This window comes from Eptesicus fuscus, chromosome 1 (assembly GCF_027574615.1).
Source record: "Eptesicus fuscus isolate TK198812 chromosome 1, DD_ASM_mEF_20220401, whole genome shotgun sequence".
Classification (NCBI taxonomy): domain Eukaryota; kingdom Metazoa; phylum Chordata; class Mammalia; order Chiroptera; family Vespertilionidae; genus Eptesicus; species Eptesicus fuscus.
This window is the reverse complement of record NC_072473.1, coordinates 68,224,929-68,240,368: the sequence shown is the minus strand read 5'-3', so window position 1 is coordinate 68,240,368 and position 15,440 is coordinate 68,224,929.

Here is a 15,440-nt window from a genome sequence, read left to right as displayed (position 1 = left end):
TTTTTCAAAAGCTATGGTTCACTCCATAAATGTGTTTATCTTTAAAAGCTGTTCATCAATTTGTAACTTATTGTAAAGTTTAACCATGGCCAGTGCTTTAGTAGCTGTAGAAAGAAAGACCTGGTACATATGAAAAATTCAAAATGTTCCAAATTGTGCTATTTGGAAAAACTATGAAAAGACATAATACTGATGAATAAAAAGTCTAATTAAGATATAAAAAACTGGCAAGCAATTAATGGAATAAGAAAATGTGTCAAAGACACTTTTTAGAAACATAGTATAAACTTCATGTTTTTAATGCTCTTACATTTCATGAGTCATTTTAAGCTAGAGACAAAAATGAATCGATACAATATTTATAGTAGACCATATATACCTATAAAGAAACTGTTATATATGAGCTTATAAACTTTATAAATTAAGTTTTTATTTTAAGATATCTCACAAATTCCACAACCAACTACTACTGTTTTTATTTTCTTTCCTGAAAAGATGATATAACAGAAAATACCCCAGACTCAATGAAAACTTGGTCCTTTCAGGAGAGAATTAATGAGGCAGAATACTGATTTGGCATTCAGCTGATACCAACACAGTAGTTTTTTGACTAGGTATAGTAAAGTGGTATTCACATGCCTCTTGTCAAGTAAGAAGTCTAGTTTGAGTGAGATGTAGCTACTGCCTTGACTATGAAATATGTGAAGTCCTAAATATTTTACAATCCAAGAAGGAAGGTAAAGTTGAAGAGACATTTGGATAATGCACCAAAATGAGAGGTTTAACTTAGAACCAAACACTCCTGAATACTCAGTAAAGAAAAATAACTATCAGGGCAAAAATATGGAAATTTAACAAGCAGTAAGCCTGTCGTGGTGACAATGGAGGCACTTAGTAACAAATCGGGTTCCTGTTCTCCATTTTTAAAATTGGCAGGTTTCTACTTTTCCATAGGTCAGAATTCTGGGAACATAACATAAATCAGAAGCAAAAACAGCATCTAATTAGGAAATTTATGAGGATCTTGCATTTTACTATGTGGGGAAAACAGAATCACTTCCCAGCAAAATAGATGATAGATAGGTGATAGATAAATTAGATTAGATTAGATAGAAAGAGATGATAAAATTATAGAAATAAGACCATGAATAGTAGCAGTATATACTTTCAACATTGAGGAATTCTTCCTCAGCCTCAACTGGGGGTCTGTGAGGATAGAGTAGATAGAAAAGACTTTGAAGATAAACCTTTAGCTCTTCTTATATCCAGAAACCCCAGATCTAGTCCAAAATATTTATATTTGCCACCCTTCATCAATTCTACCCAGTGTTATTTCTTGCTGTATTTTCTGTTTAACCCATTGTTCCCTTCTCTTTTCATTTCCTATTTATTTTCAGTACTTATGTCCCTTTATGTGCCCAGCACTTAGTCTCTTTTTCTTGTAGGTTTTCCTCTTTTCATATATTCTTTTTCTATCTGCAATTATATATCAAAGATTTCTGTATTAATACTCTACCCTATATCCCCAGAATTTTCCTCCTTATTTTACAATGAAATAAAACTCCTGGAGAGAGATAGAGAGAGAAATATTTAGAAAGCCCAATTGAACAAGCTTCACAAGTCCAAAAGCAGATGCATTATAATCAGACCGGTAATGTAATATATACTAAGTTATAATTCAATGGGTTAAACATTTTCTGCCTGCTGCCTATAATTACAAAATATTGACAAATTAGGATTTCCAGAACCTATATATGGGTAACCAAAATGTGAAAATGTTCATCACCAAAGAATGATCTTTTGATACTATGTAAATTCATACTATAGGACTATAAAAGATAAGATCATCACAGTGATGTTTTATGGCCTATAAGGAATAACTGATCAAACTGGGTAACGAAGATTTTATGTGTGAGGCAATAGAGTGAATTGCATGTTTTGGAAAATATATTTTTATAAAATAACCAAAAATTCATGATAAAATTTATTTTTACTTGCTAACTTATTTAATTATCTGAAAATAAAAATGTTAATTATATAGGGAGTGTTACTTGGACTTTAAGTTACCTCAAAAAAAAAAAAAACTGCAAGTGCCTTATGACCCAGCAATTTCATTTCTAGGAATTTGTCCCAAGAAACCTGAGACACTAATTGAAAAAAAAAAAAAGAATATATGAATCCCTATGTTCATTGCAGCATTATTTACAATTGCCAAGATATGGCAGCAACTCAATTGCCCATCAGTGGGTGAGTAGATAACAGAGCCGTGGGACATTTACACAATGGAATATTACTTGGCCATAAAAAAGAAGGAACCCCTAACCTTTGGAACATCATGGATGCACCTGGAAAGTATCATGCAAAGTGAAATAAGCCAGTCAGAGAAAGACAAGTACCATATAGTTTTACTGATATGTGGAATTTAATGAACAAACTCTACAAACAAAATAAAGACAGACTTAGAGAGTAGGCAGACAGCTCTGATAGGGAGAGAGGGTTCTGGAGTGTTTGAGGGATTGAGCAAGAAAAAAAAAGAGAACTCATGGGCATGGACAACAGTGTGGTGATTGTGGGGGTGAGGGGAGTTGTGGAGATGGAAGAGGGCATAAAGAGGATGAATGGTGATGGAAAAATTTTAATTTAATTTAAAAATAAAATTTAAAAAGTGTTTGAAAGCATAAAAAAACACACATAAACAACCGATCCTTGTGAGAATAAGGAAAAAAAGAAAACAGAGACCTAAAAGACTACATATATTGGGATCACTAAGTAGAGAATATTATCACTATCTAAAATAGATGTACATGAAATATAAAGATATAGCTTAAACATAAATAGATATGCTATCAAAAAGCTTAATAAAGCTATGTTAATATCAGACAAAATGGATTTCACACATGATAAAGCAATCAATTAATCATGAAGATTGACAATCAAGAGTATTTATGAAAATCATAGCAGAGCTTCACAATAAATGTAGCCAAATTTTATAGAACTGTAGTGTGTAAACAAAATCATAATTAGATTTTAATCTCTCTGTCTCTCTCTTAGAATTTTATAGAAAAATTATACAAATTGTAGAGATATGAAGATGTGAACAGCACTATTCACCACCATGGCCTAAATAATATTTACAGAACACTAAGGGCTTTCATAATACATTTTTATTTTCTAGTGCATATAGCACTTTCCCAAGATAAACCATATGTTAGGGCATAAAAATAAATCTCAACCAATTTAAAATGGTTAAAACCATAAAGAGTATGTTCTCTGACCACCACATAATTTTAAAAATGAATAAATAAAAAGAGTTATTTACACAAACCTCAATAGATTCCAAAATCTATGGATTAAAGAAAAAAATCATAAGTGGAATAAGAAATATTTTAAACTTAAAGATAATGAAAATAATGCATAGCAATTTAAAAATATATGTTTTTATTAATTTCAGAGAGAGGAAAGGAGAGGGAGAGAGAGATAGAAACATTAATGATGAGAGAGAATCATCGATCAGCTGCCTCCGGGTATGACCCCTACTGGGGATCTGAGGATCTAGCCTGCAACCTGAGCATGTGCCCTGATGGGGAAATGGAACCTTGACCTCCTGGTTCATGGGTCAATGCTCAATCACTGGATGATACTGGCCAGGCACATAGCAATGTTTTTGGTTGCAGCTAAAAAGTTCATAAGGGGAAACTTTTAGCTTTAAAAGCTTATTTGCATAAATAAAATTGAGCTAAATAAACAATTTAATGTTCTACCTTAAGAACTTAGAAAAATGAAATCCAATGTAAGAAAAAGGAATTCTTAAAGATATGGGTAGAAATCTAGTAAATAACTAACAGAATATTTGTCTTTGAAGTGATTGACTAAATTTATAAATACTTAGCTAGACTAATCAAAATAAGGAAAGATAACAGAAATCATCACTTTTTAGAGTGAAATGGATTTTATCATTTCAGATTCTATATCCATTAAAAGAAAATAAAAAAATATTGTAAACCTCTGTATGCTAACAAATTAGACAATCCAGATAAAAATTGACATATTCTTTGTAAAATAGTATATTAAAAGTGATAGAAGATAAAAATAAAAATCTGAAATATTCTATATCTAGTAAAAGATTGAATTTGACATCATAAGCCTCACAAAGAAATATCCAGACCCACAAATAAAATATTTAACATTGAAATCCACTCAAAAATATAGGAAAGAGGAAAAGTTCCCAACATATTTTAGTTTAAACCATTTAATCCTTAAGAAGTAATTAATAGCCCTAGCCAGTTTGGCTCAGTGGATAGAGCGTTGGCCTACAGACTCAAGGGTCCAGGGTTCGATTGTGGTCAAGGGCACATGCCTGGGTTGCGGGCTTGGTCCAATGTGCAGGAGGCAGCCAATCAATGATTACCTTTCATCATTGATGTTTCTATCTCTCTCTTCCTATCTCTTCCTCTCTGAAATCAATAAAAAATATATATTAAAAAAATAAGTAATTAATATTAAAAAATATATGGAAGAATAGCTCCCATGAACATAGATGCAAATCACTTAATGACTTATTAACAAATTGAATCCAACGGTACATTTTAAAAGGTACATTATGATTAGGCATATTTATCCCAGAAATATAAGATTATTTTAATACTTTAAAATATAGAAAGATACCAATAATTTATAATTTCTGGAGTTAAAAATAAACTAGAACTAAAACGAAAGAAGTAAATATTATACAAGTTTTAAAGGCAATTGGAATAAAACATTTTAAAGCACTTGAATTGTTCATCAAGTTGGTAAAGATATATATTATCGTTAAAAAGTTTTTTAAAGTGCAGGACATTATTCATGCTAAATAACTAAAAGAATAGAAATAGTACATGTACAAAAATTACAAGGAATTCCACCAAAAGAAAAATACGTATTTTTGAAAATACACATCTAGAAATTTTGAAATTGATTATATCCTAACCCCATGGTCGGCAAACTGCGGCTCGCGAGCCACATGTGGCTCTTTGGCCCCTTGAGTGTGGCTCTTCCACAAAATACTACAGCCTGGGCGAGTCTATTTTGAAGAAGTGGCATTAGAAGAAGTTTAAGTTTAAAAAATTTGGCTCTCAAAAGAAATTTCAATCGTTGTACTGTTGATATTTGGCTCTGTTGACTGATGAGTTTGCCGACCACTGTCCTAACCTATAATGTAAGTTTCTTAAAGCATTTCAAAGAATTGATATCACTAAAATCATATTCTCTGAAAATAAACACACAATTAAGAAGTCAATAACAAAAAGATATCTAAAAACTATTGAATTATTATACAGAATAATATATATACATATAATATGTAATATATTTACACTGAGTGGCCAGATTATTATTATATATATTAGAGGCCCAGTGCATGAATTCGTGCATGGGTGGGGTCCAGCCAGCCTAGACAGGGGGAAGGGACATGGGCAGTCGGCCAGCCTACCTGCTGGTCAAACTCCTGATCGAGGGGACAATTTGCATATTAGCCTTTTATTATATAGGTTATACACTGAGTGGCCAGATTATTATGCATTCAGAGATCATAATAATCTGACACTCAGTGTATATAATAAATCACACAAGATATCAAAATACTTAGAACTCACAGCAAATGAAATTCACATAAATTTGTCTTAATGCAAATAAAACAGAATTTATGTAGGTACATATATTGAAGAGGTTCCACATTATCAAAAACTGTGTAGGAGAGAATCAAAATTTTGAGCAAGTTTATATAATTATATTTTAAAATTAGTTACAATAAACAAATACTGTAAAATACATAAATTGCAAAAATTAAATATTTCTTTATTAATTCAATTTTATGTAGTTAATAATTACCCCCCCCCAAAAAAAAAAAAAACACCCAGACCACTTTATTAAATAGTTTTATAAAAAATATTCATGGGCCGAAGCCGGTTTGGCTCAGTGGATAGAGCGTCGGCCTGCGGACTCAAGGGTCCCAGGTTCGATTCCGGTCAAGGGCATGTACCTTGGTTGCGGGCACATCCCCAGTAGGGGGTGTGCAAGAGGCAGCTGATCGATGTTTCTCTCTCATCGATGTTTCTAACTCTCTATCCCTCTCCTTCCTCTCTGTAAAAAATCAATAAAATATATTAAAAAAATATTCATGGAACATAAATATAAATTCTTAGCCACTCTTGCAGTTAAAGTACAAAAAGGGAGCATCCAGTTTTTATGACTCTACTGTAACCTGGATAACAAAAATATTAAAAAACATAGTCATAGATGCATAATAATAAAATATTAGAAAACTAAATCCAACAATGTATAAAAAATAATATTTCATGAACAAGATGTGTTCAGTTCTAGAACATAAAGTAATTTACCACATGAGATGAACATTTGACACCTTAATATATGGACAAAAAATACTTCAACATTATTTTAAAAACTCTAGAAACTAGGGATAGCAAAAGAACTTTAAACTAATCAAGTGCATCTACTCAAAATCTAAATTATCATCACACTTAGTATTATATACTGAAAGCATTCAATTTAAAATCAGGATAAAATAAAAATATTTTCTGTCACCTCTTTTATTCAACTTAACATTGATGCCAGTAAAAAAAAAAGAATAAAATATATTAAGAATAGAAGTGAAAAATGGACTCAGTACTTAGAGATAATATGAGTGTGTATACATGCAAGCCCAATGCAATATAGAGAGAAATTATTATAATTTATTAAAAATATAACATGTCTGTGGCATACAAAACCAATATGCCAGTGCCCATTTTAATTATTTACATGAGCAGCTAATATAATATTGAATTTAAATGTTGCCATATACAGTAACAACAAATATATGTAGGCACTTAAAAACAAATGTAAGACTATTTTGTAGAAAATTATTAAACTTTCACAAGTTCTAAAATAAATGTACAAATAATGGGAAGACAATATTGGCAACATCAATTCTACCTAAATTGATAGATAGATTTAATGCAATTATAATAAAATCCCAAGGGTACAGATTGTGAAAATTGACAAAATGATTCAAATATATATGAAAGTGCAGAGGGCTAAAAACAATAAAGGCTCGTATAAAAAATTTATAAAAGGCAAAGTGTCCCATCCTACCAATAATCAAAAGATTTTAAAAGTAAATTATAGTCAAGTGGTATAGGAAAATAAATAGGCTAATGGGCTTCTGTCTCTATCAGACTGTGTAATAAAAATTCCTGAAATATCTGTAAGAACAAATATTCAATCTTTGATCCCAATCCCAGAAAAATTAATTACCACTGCAGATCATTTTTATATAGTAACATTACCTTGGCACATAACTTACAATCTTTTCTAATCAACTGGAAATTTAATCTTCCAGTAACTAGAACCCTAGGATCTTTGTATTGGCTATATGGCCTGGAAGTTTGTGACTTACTAGTACATTTATTGTTCAAAGACTTTTTAAGAAACAAAAGGCCTTGGTAACGCTGATAATTGCTATATTGACAACCTTCTCTGGAAAGGACTCTTACTTTATAACTAGCAGATCTTGAATGGAGACCGAATGTGAGCACGCCTCACTGCCACATTCTATTATGTTTATGATTCATTCAGTTTTTGAACTTTCATTTGAGTTTGGCATTAAATTGAACCGATTGCCATTTTGTAATTTTCCTGCAGTGATTAACTCTGCTTTAGGAACATGACTAAGACAATGGTGTCTCTTGTCAAAGAAGTCACCAAGGAGCTATCGATAATGAGAATTTTTGGTTTAACCACAACCACATCTCCAAATGATGTTAAACTTAGTAACAATATAAAGAGCTCTTCACAGCCTACTGAAGTATGTCTGTGCAATTAGTTAGAAATACCTTTAAAAATAAAAGCTACTAGGTTTTTAAAGGAACTGTGAGAAGTATTTTATGTGTATAAGAACATCTAAAAATAATTACACAAGCCAATATGATGGGGCACATCGTCTAGAAGTCATGCATGATATACGATGACTAGGACAATAGAATTGCATTTCTGCATCCCAAACTTTACTGTCACTACATAAAAATAACTACTCTGCTGTTCAAAAATGCTTTGAGCAAAAGCTCTAAAGTTCCAAATGATCCTGCAAATCCCATTTCTATATGCTTTTGTAAGTTGTTTAGTTCTGAATCAGCAGGCTAAAAGTGTGTTTAATCAGTGCAGGTAACCGTTTCTCATGGAACAAATAGGAAGGAAATCAGGTTATAGCGAGGGCACCCAGCAGGACTGTTCAACTGTCTACTCAGTGTCAATGTAAACTTATTTCTTTAAGAAAGATACTCAGGGAAAAGAGAACAGATTGCAGAAAAAACATGTTCTGCATGCAAGAAAGAGCAAAGAAATAAGATACAGGATACTTGATGATAATTATGCAAAAGGATAGTAGTAAAAAAAACACAAAAAAACAGAGAACCAGTATACCTATAGCATAAAAATATTGCAGCAGGTGGAAATTGTACAAACTAAGTTTGCTTGCAGAAGCACAAAATAGATAATTCATGAATGTTCTGGTCTGTTATCTTTCTTTTAGGCAAAATAATTTCCAGCTTATAAGTTCCTGATGGTTTCTTTATCATGGCTCATGTTACTCAAATTGTTATTTGTTAAGCACAAAGTTTGAGCTAAATAGTAATAGTAATAATAATAATAATAATAATAATAATAGTGCATCATGTAACAACCACAGAGGAATATATGCATTAAGAATAATCCCAATAAAACATAAAATTCTGAGCATGTTGCTGGAAGAAATATAAAGAGCTCTGGAAATTGAGATATATTTGTGCTTATAAACTTAATTAACTTCATGCTAGTTAAGCAAAGCAGTTTACAGAAGGGAACATTATCTGAAAGGGTAAAATCTTCCAGCCCAACCTTGAACATGTAAAGGCAGCTACTTCAGTGAATAAAAGCAACACATTCTTCCACTTTGGGAAAATACAATATTACTAGAGAGTGGATAACTTTTTTATTTAATCCTCGCCTGAGGATATGTTTTGATTGATTTTAGAGAGGAAGAGGAAGGTGAAGAGAGAGAGATATAGATGTGAGAAACATTGATTGGTTGCCTCCCATATGCCCTCCAATGGGGGGGTGAAACCTGAAACCTAAGAGTGTGCCTGGACCAAGAATCAACCTGCAACCTTTTGGTGTATGGGACAAAGCTCCAACCAACTGAGCACTGGGCCAGGACGATAACTTTTTTATTTATTTAAACGTTTTATTTTGAGATAATTTGAACTTACTGTGCAATTGTTAGAAATAATGCAGAGACTCCTATGCCTTTTCCCCAGGTTCCCACAATGGTAGCATCTTGCAAAACTACAGTTTAGTATCAGAGCAAGAATATTGATATTGGTACAAAATGTTTTATCACCACAAGGATCCCTCATTCTTTTTTAGCAACATGTATTATTATTACCCTCACCCATCCAACTTGACTGCTGGCAACAACTAATCTGCTCTCCATTTCTACAATTTGGTCATTTCAAAAATGTTATGTAAATACAATTATACAAAAAGTGACCTTATTTGGCTCTTTTTACTTAGCGTAATTCCCTAGATCAGGCGTCCTCAAACTACGGCCCTCGGGCCACATGAGGGTGTTTTTGCTGTTTTGTTTTTTTACTTCAAAATAAGATATGTGCAGTGTGCATAGGAATTTGTTCTTATTTTTTTTTTAAACTATAGTCCGGCCCTCCAACAGTCTGAGGGACAGTGAACTGGCCCCCTGTTTAAAAAGTTTGAGGACCCCTGCCCTAGAGACTCATCCAAGTTGTTATATGTACCAATCATTCATTGTTATTATCGAGTAGTATTGTATGATATGGATGTACTACGTTTATTTAATCATTCACACATTGAAGGACATTTGGACTTTGATTTATTATGAATAAAACTACCAGTAACATTTCCATAAACATTTTTGTATAAACATAAGTTTTAATTCCTCTGGGTAAGAGTACAAAGCTGGGTCTTATGATAGTTTCCTGTCTAATTTTATGAGAAACTGCTAAACTGTTTTTCCAGAATGGCTGTATCATTTTATATCCCCACCAGCAATGTATGAGTCATCATATTTTACTTTATCATTGCCAGAATTTGGTGCTGTCACTATATTTTTATTTTAGCTATTTTGATAGGTGTTTATAGTCACCAATTGTGGTTTTAATTTGCATTTAATGGCTAATGAAGTTGTATATCTTTTCATGTGCTTATTTTTTTTCCCGTATATCCTCTTTGGTGAAAAGCCTTTTCATATCTTTTCTTTTTTTTTTTTTAAATCCTCACTTGAAGATATGTTTTTATTGTTTTGAGAGAGAGAGAGATGTGAGAGAGCAGCATGGATCAGTTGCCTCCTATACCCACCCTGACCAAGGATGGAACCTGCAACCTGGATATGTGCCCTGATAAGGAATCAAAACCACAACCTTTGGGTGTGTGGGACAACGCTGTAACCAACTGAGCAACCCAGTCAGAGCTGTTCATATCTGCTGGTCATTTTTGATTGAATTGTTTGTGTTTTACTATTAAATTCTGTAAGTTATTTTCAAAATACTAGTTTGTTGCTGGATATATGGTTTTCAAACACTCACATTCTGTAGCTTGTCTTTTTTTTACACTCTTTTTCTATATCTTTTTTTAAAATTTTTAATCTTTATGGTTGCAACTATTACATATGTCTCCTTTTACCCCCATTGATTTCTTTGAGCCCGCCACCTCCCCAGGCCTTCACCACCTTATTGTCTGAGTATTTGTACAGAACAATTTATAAAATTTTGGTGAGGTCTAATTTATCAAATTATTACTTCTGTGGATCATGCTTTTGGTGTCAACTCCATGATTAAGTTCAAGTTAATTTTTGTATAAGGTGTAAAGTTTAGATAGATGGTGTTTTTAAATTTTTGTTTTTATTTTTTATTTCCCCTCCTTTTAAAATTTTATTTTGTTATTTTTTTCCATCACCATTTATCCCCTCTATGCGCCATTCTACCTCCACCCACCTCCTCCTGTCCTCCCCCACTTCAGTCACCACACTGCTGCCCCTGTCTAGGAGCTCTCTCTCCTTTTTTTCTTTTTTGTTCAATCCTTTCACAGCCCTTTAATCCCCTCCCCCACAACCAGAGCTGTGTGCCTGCTCTCTAGCTATGAGTCTGTCTTTATTTTGATAGTTCTGTTTGTCCATTAGATTCCATATATGAGTTAAATTATATGGTCTTTATCTGACTGGCTTATTTCACTTAGCATTTTGTTTCTATTTCAATTGGAGGTGCACAGAATTCGTGCACGGGGGGGAGGGTGTCCCTCAGCCCAGCCTGCACCCTCTCCAATCTGGGACCCCTCGAGGGATGTCCAACTGCCAGTTTAGGCCCAATCCTGGTGGGATCAGGCCTAAATGGGCAGTCGGACATCCCTCTCACAATCCAGGACTGCTGGCTGCCAACTGCTCGCCTGCCTGCCTTCCTGATTGCCTTTAACCACTTCTGCCTGCCAGCCTGATTATTGCCTAACTGCTCCCCTGCCAGCCTGTTTGCCCCTCCCTGCAGGCCTGGTCCTCCCAACTGCTCTCCCCTACAGGCCTGAGTCCCTCCCAATTGTCCTTCCCTGTAGGCCTGGTTGCCCCCAACTTCTCTCCTCAGCCAGCTTGGTCACCCCTAACTGCCCTCCCCTGCAGGCCTGGTCCCTCCCAAATGCCCTCCCCTGCTGGCCATCTTGTGGTGGCCATCTTGTGAACACATGGAGGCAGGATCTTTGACCACATGGTGGCAGCCATCTTGTGTGTTGGAGTGATGGTCAATCTGCATATTACTTTTTATTAGATGGGATAGAGGCCTGGTGCACAGGTGGAAGCCAGCTTTTTTGCCCTGAAGGTTGTCCTGGATCAGGGTGGGGGTTTCCTTGGGGCATGGGGCTGCCTGAGTGAGGGGCCTGTGGTGATTTGCAGGCCGGCTATGCCCCCTGGCGACCCAAGTAGAGGCCCTGGTATGTGGGGTTTATTTATCTTCTCCAATTGAAACTTTGTAGCCTGGAGCGGAGCCAAGCCTTCTGCTTGCTCCTTGGCGGCAGCCATTTCTGTTAGAATTTACCTTCTATCATTGAAACTTTATAGCCTTGAGTGGAGGCCTAGGCTGGCAAGAACAGGTGGAAAGCTTAGCTTCCTCCATTGCCTGGGAAACCCAAGCATCCCTCCTGCTCTCTGTGGCTGTAGCCATCTTGGTTGGGTTTATTTGCATATTCACTCCTGATTGGCTTGTGGGTGTGGCTTGTGGGCGTGGCTTGTGAGTGTAGCAGAGTGATAGTTAATTTGCATATTACTCTTTTATTAGATAGGATATATATATATATATATATATATATATATATATATACACACACATATATTCCATTGCTCTGGTACCAATTTTTTTTAAATTTCCTTATTGATTAATGTATTACATATGTGTCCTTATCCCTCCATTACCACCCATCCCCCCACTCATGCCCTCACCCCTCTGTTGTCTGTGTCCATTGGTTAGGCCTAAATGCATATATACAAGTCTCACTCATTTATGGAATATAATGAACAACATAAACTGATGAACAAAAACAGAACTGGTACCAGTTTTTAAAAAGGATATCTTTTCTCTATTGAATTGCTTTTGCACCTCTCTCATAAATCAATTGAGCAGATTTATATGGGTTTTGATTTTGTGGGTTACCTTTTCTGTTCCATGGGTCTATTTGCCTATGTGTGCACCATTATCATACTGTCTTGCTTCCTCTACCTACATAGAAAGCCTTAATATAATCTAATTCCCCCAACTTAATTATATTATTTCATGTTTTTTAATTATTCTGTCTGTGTTTCTCCATAAAATTTTAGAAAAACTTGTTTATGTTATAAAAAAGTATTTTCCTATATTATGATAGGAATTAATTAAACTATAGATCAATTTGGAAAGATATGACATTTTTACCATGTTGAGACTTCTAACTAATGATCACAATATGTGTCTCCATTCATTTAGATTTTTTTTTTATTTCTTTCATCAATATTTTGTAATTATAGTATGCAGGTTCTGGAATTATTATTTTTTTATTTGTGTACTTCAATTTCTTTGGAACAATTATAAATTGTATTATTTTTAAAATTTATTTTTCATGTGATAATTTGTGTACAAAATGTGATTGATTTTTGTGTTGGTCATAAATTCTATAACCATGCTGAATTCATTAGTTCTAGGAGTTATTTTTGTAGACTTGTTGGTATTTTCTATATAGAAAATCATGTCATCTACAAATAACTACAGATTTTTTTTCCTTCCCAATATGATTGATGTTTATTGTTTTCTTGCCTGATTGCCCTTGCTAGAACCTCCAGTAAAATGTTGAATAGAAGTGATGAGATGAAAAAAAAAAACAAAAAACCTTTTGGTGATCCTAATATTAGGGTGAACACATTCAGTCTTTCATCATTAAATATGATATCAGCTGTAGCTTTTTTGTAGATGCTCTTTATCAAATTGAGCAAGTTCCCTTCTATTCTTAGTTCTCTATGTTTTTTTAAGCAATAGATGTTAGATTTTGTCAAAAGCAATTTCATCATCAGTTAGTATGACTATATGATATTTCTTCACTAGCTTGTTAAAATAGTAGCTTACATTGATTGACTTCTGAAGGTTGAACCAATCTTGCATACTTGAAATAAATCCCAATTGGTCACATTGCATAAATCTTTCTATACATAGCTTCCTACCTTATAATAGAGAAACATGCAAATTGACCGCACCTCTGCTACGCCCACAGCCAATCAGAACGAACAAGATGACGGTTAATTTGCATATGCAGGTGCTGAGCGGCCTGGGTCCAGGAAACATCCTCTGGACCCAGGCCGCTCCTAGCCTGTAGGCCCATGCTTAGGTCCTGAGTGTCAGGGGTCCCAGAACGCCCCCTGGCCCCTCAGAGCCTATGGGTGTAGGCGCCAAGCAACCTGGCGGGAGGAACATCCTCGCGTCGTTATAGCAACGCAGGGATGTTCCGCCCTGCCCCCAGCGGCTTGCAAAGGCTCCTGCACAAAGCGGCGGTTTGGGGCCATGCCCCAGCCAGGCGCCCAGGACTGGGGGCTGCCACTGGCCTCTGGGGTGTGCTGAGACCCTGGCGGCCACTGCTGTGTGCTGCCCGGGGTCCCTGCAAGCCCCGAGCCTGAGCACCTGGCTGGGGGCGTGGCCCCAAACCACTGCTTTGTGCAGGAGCCTTTGCAAGCAGTTTGGGGCCACGCCCCCAGCCAGGCGTCCAGGACCGGGGGGCTGCCGCTGGCCTCTGGGGTGTGCCGAGACCCTGGCGGCCACCACTGCGTGCTGCCCAGGGTCCCTGCAAGCCTCGAGCCTGGGGCCCATGGTGGGGCTGGCTGTTGGCCTTGGGGCGTTTGGAGATGGGGATGTTCCCACCCCACCCCAGAGGCTTTCCAAGCTCCAGCACCAAGTGGCAGATTGTGTCCATGCCCCAAGCCTATCGCCCTCCACAGGGGGATGGCTGCTGGCCTCTGGGGTGTGTGGAGACCCTGGCAGCCACCACTGGGTGGCAGGGACACGCCCCTAGCCCAGTGGGCACAACCCAGGGGTTGCATGAGCTGCAGAGGATACACCTTTTTAAAAAATTTTTTTAATTGATTTTTTTTTTTTTTTTACACAGAAGAGGGGAGAGGGATAGACAGTCAGAAATATCAATGAGAGAGAAACATTCATTAGCTGCCTCCTGCACCCTCCCCACTGGGGATATGCCTCCAACCAAGGTACATGCCCTTAACAGGAATCAAACCTGGGACCCTTCAGTCTGCAGGCCCATGGTCTATCCACTGAGCCAAACCATTTTGAGAGTAAATACCTTTTCTGACCACTCATTGGCTAAGCTCCCTATAGGCCACCAATTGCAGTGTTCTTGGTAATTTGGGTTATAAGAATCCAAGAAGGTAATCTAGGGTTCTTCCACCACACTCTTGAAGGAAAAAATGAAGGTCCCTTGAGGGGTCCCACTTTGGAGAGACTGCAGGCTGGGCTGAGGGACAACACCCCCCGCTACCCCCTCCCACCATGCACAAATTTCGTGCACCGGGCCTCTAGTATTTATATAATGTCAATTATTTTGTGCATCTAAGTTCATGAGAGATATTGGCTTGTAGTTTTCTTTTTGTTACTCCCTTTCTCTGGTTTTGGGTATTAGTTTATAATGACTTCTTAAAATTGGTTGAGAAGTGATCTCTCCTCACCTATTTTCTAGAAAAGGCTGTTGCATTGTACTAGTAAGCCCTAAAATTTCTAATGCTGCATTTCTATTTTTTTTTTGTCAACTACAGTTTACATTCAATATTATTTCGTATCAGCTTCAGGTGTACAGTATAGTGGTTAGACAATCATATACTTTACAAAGTG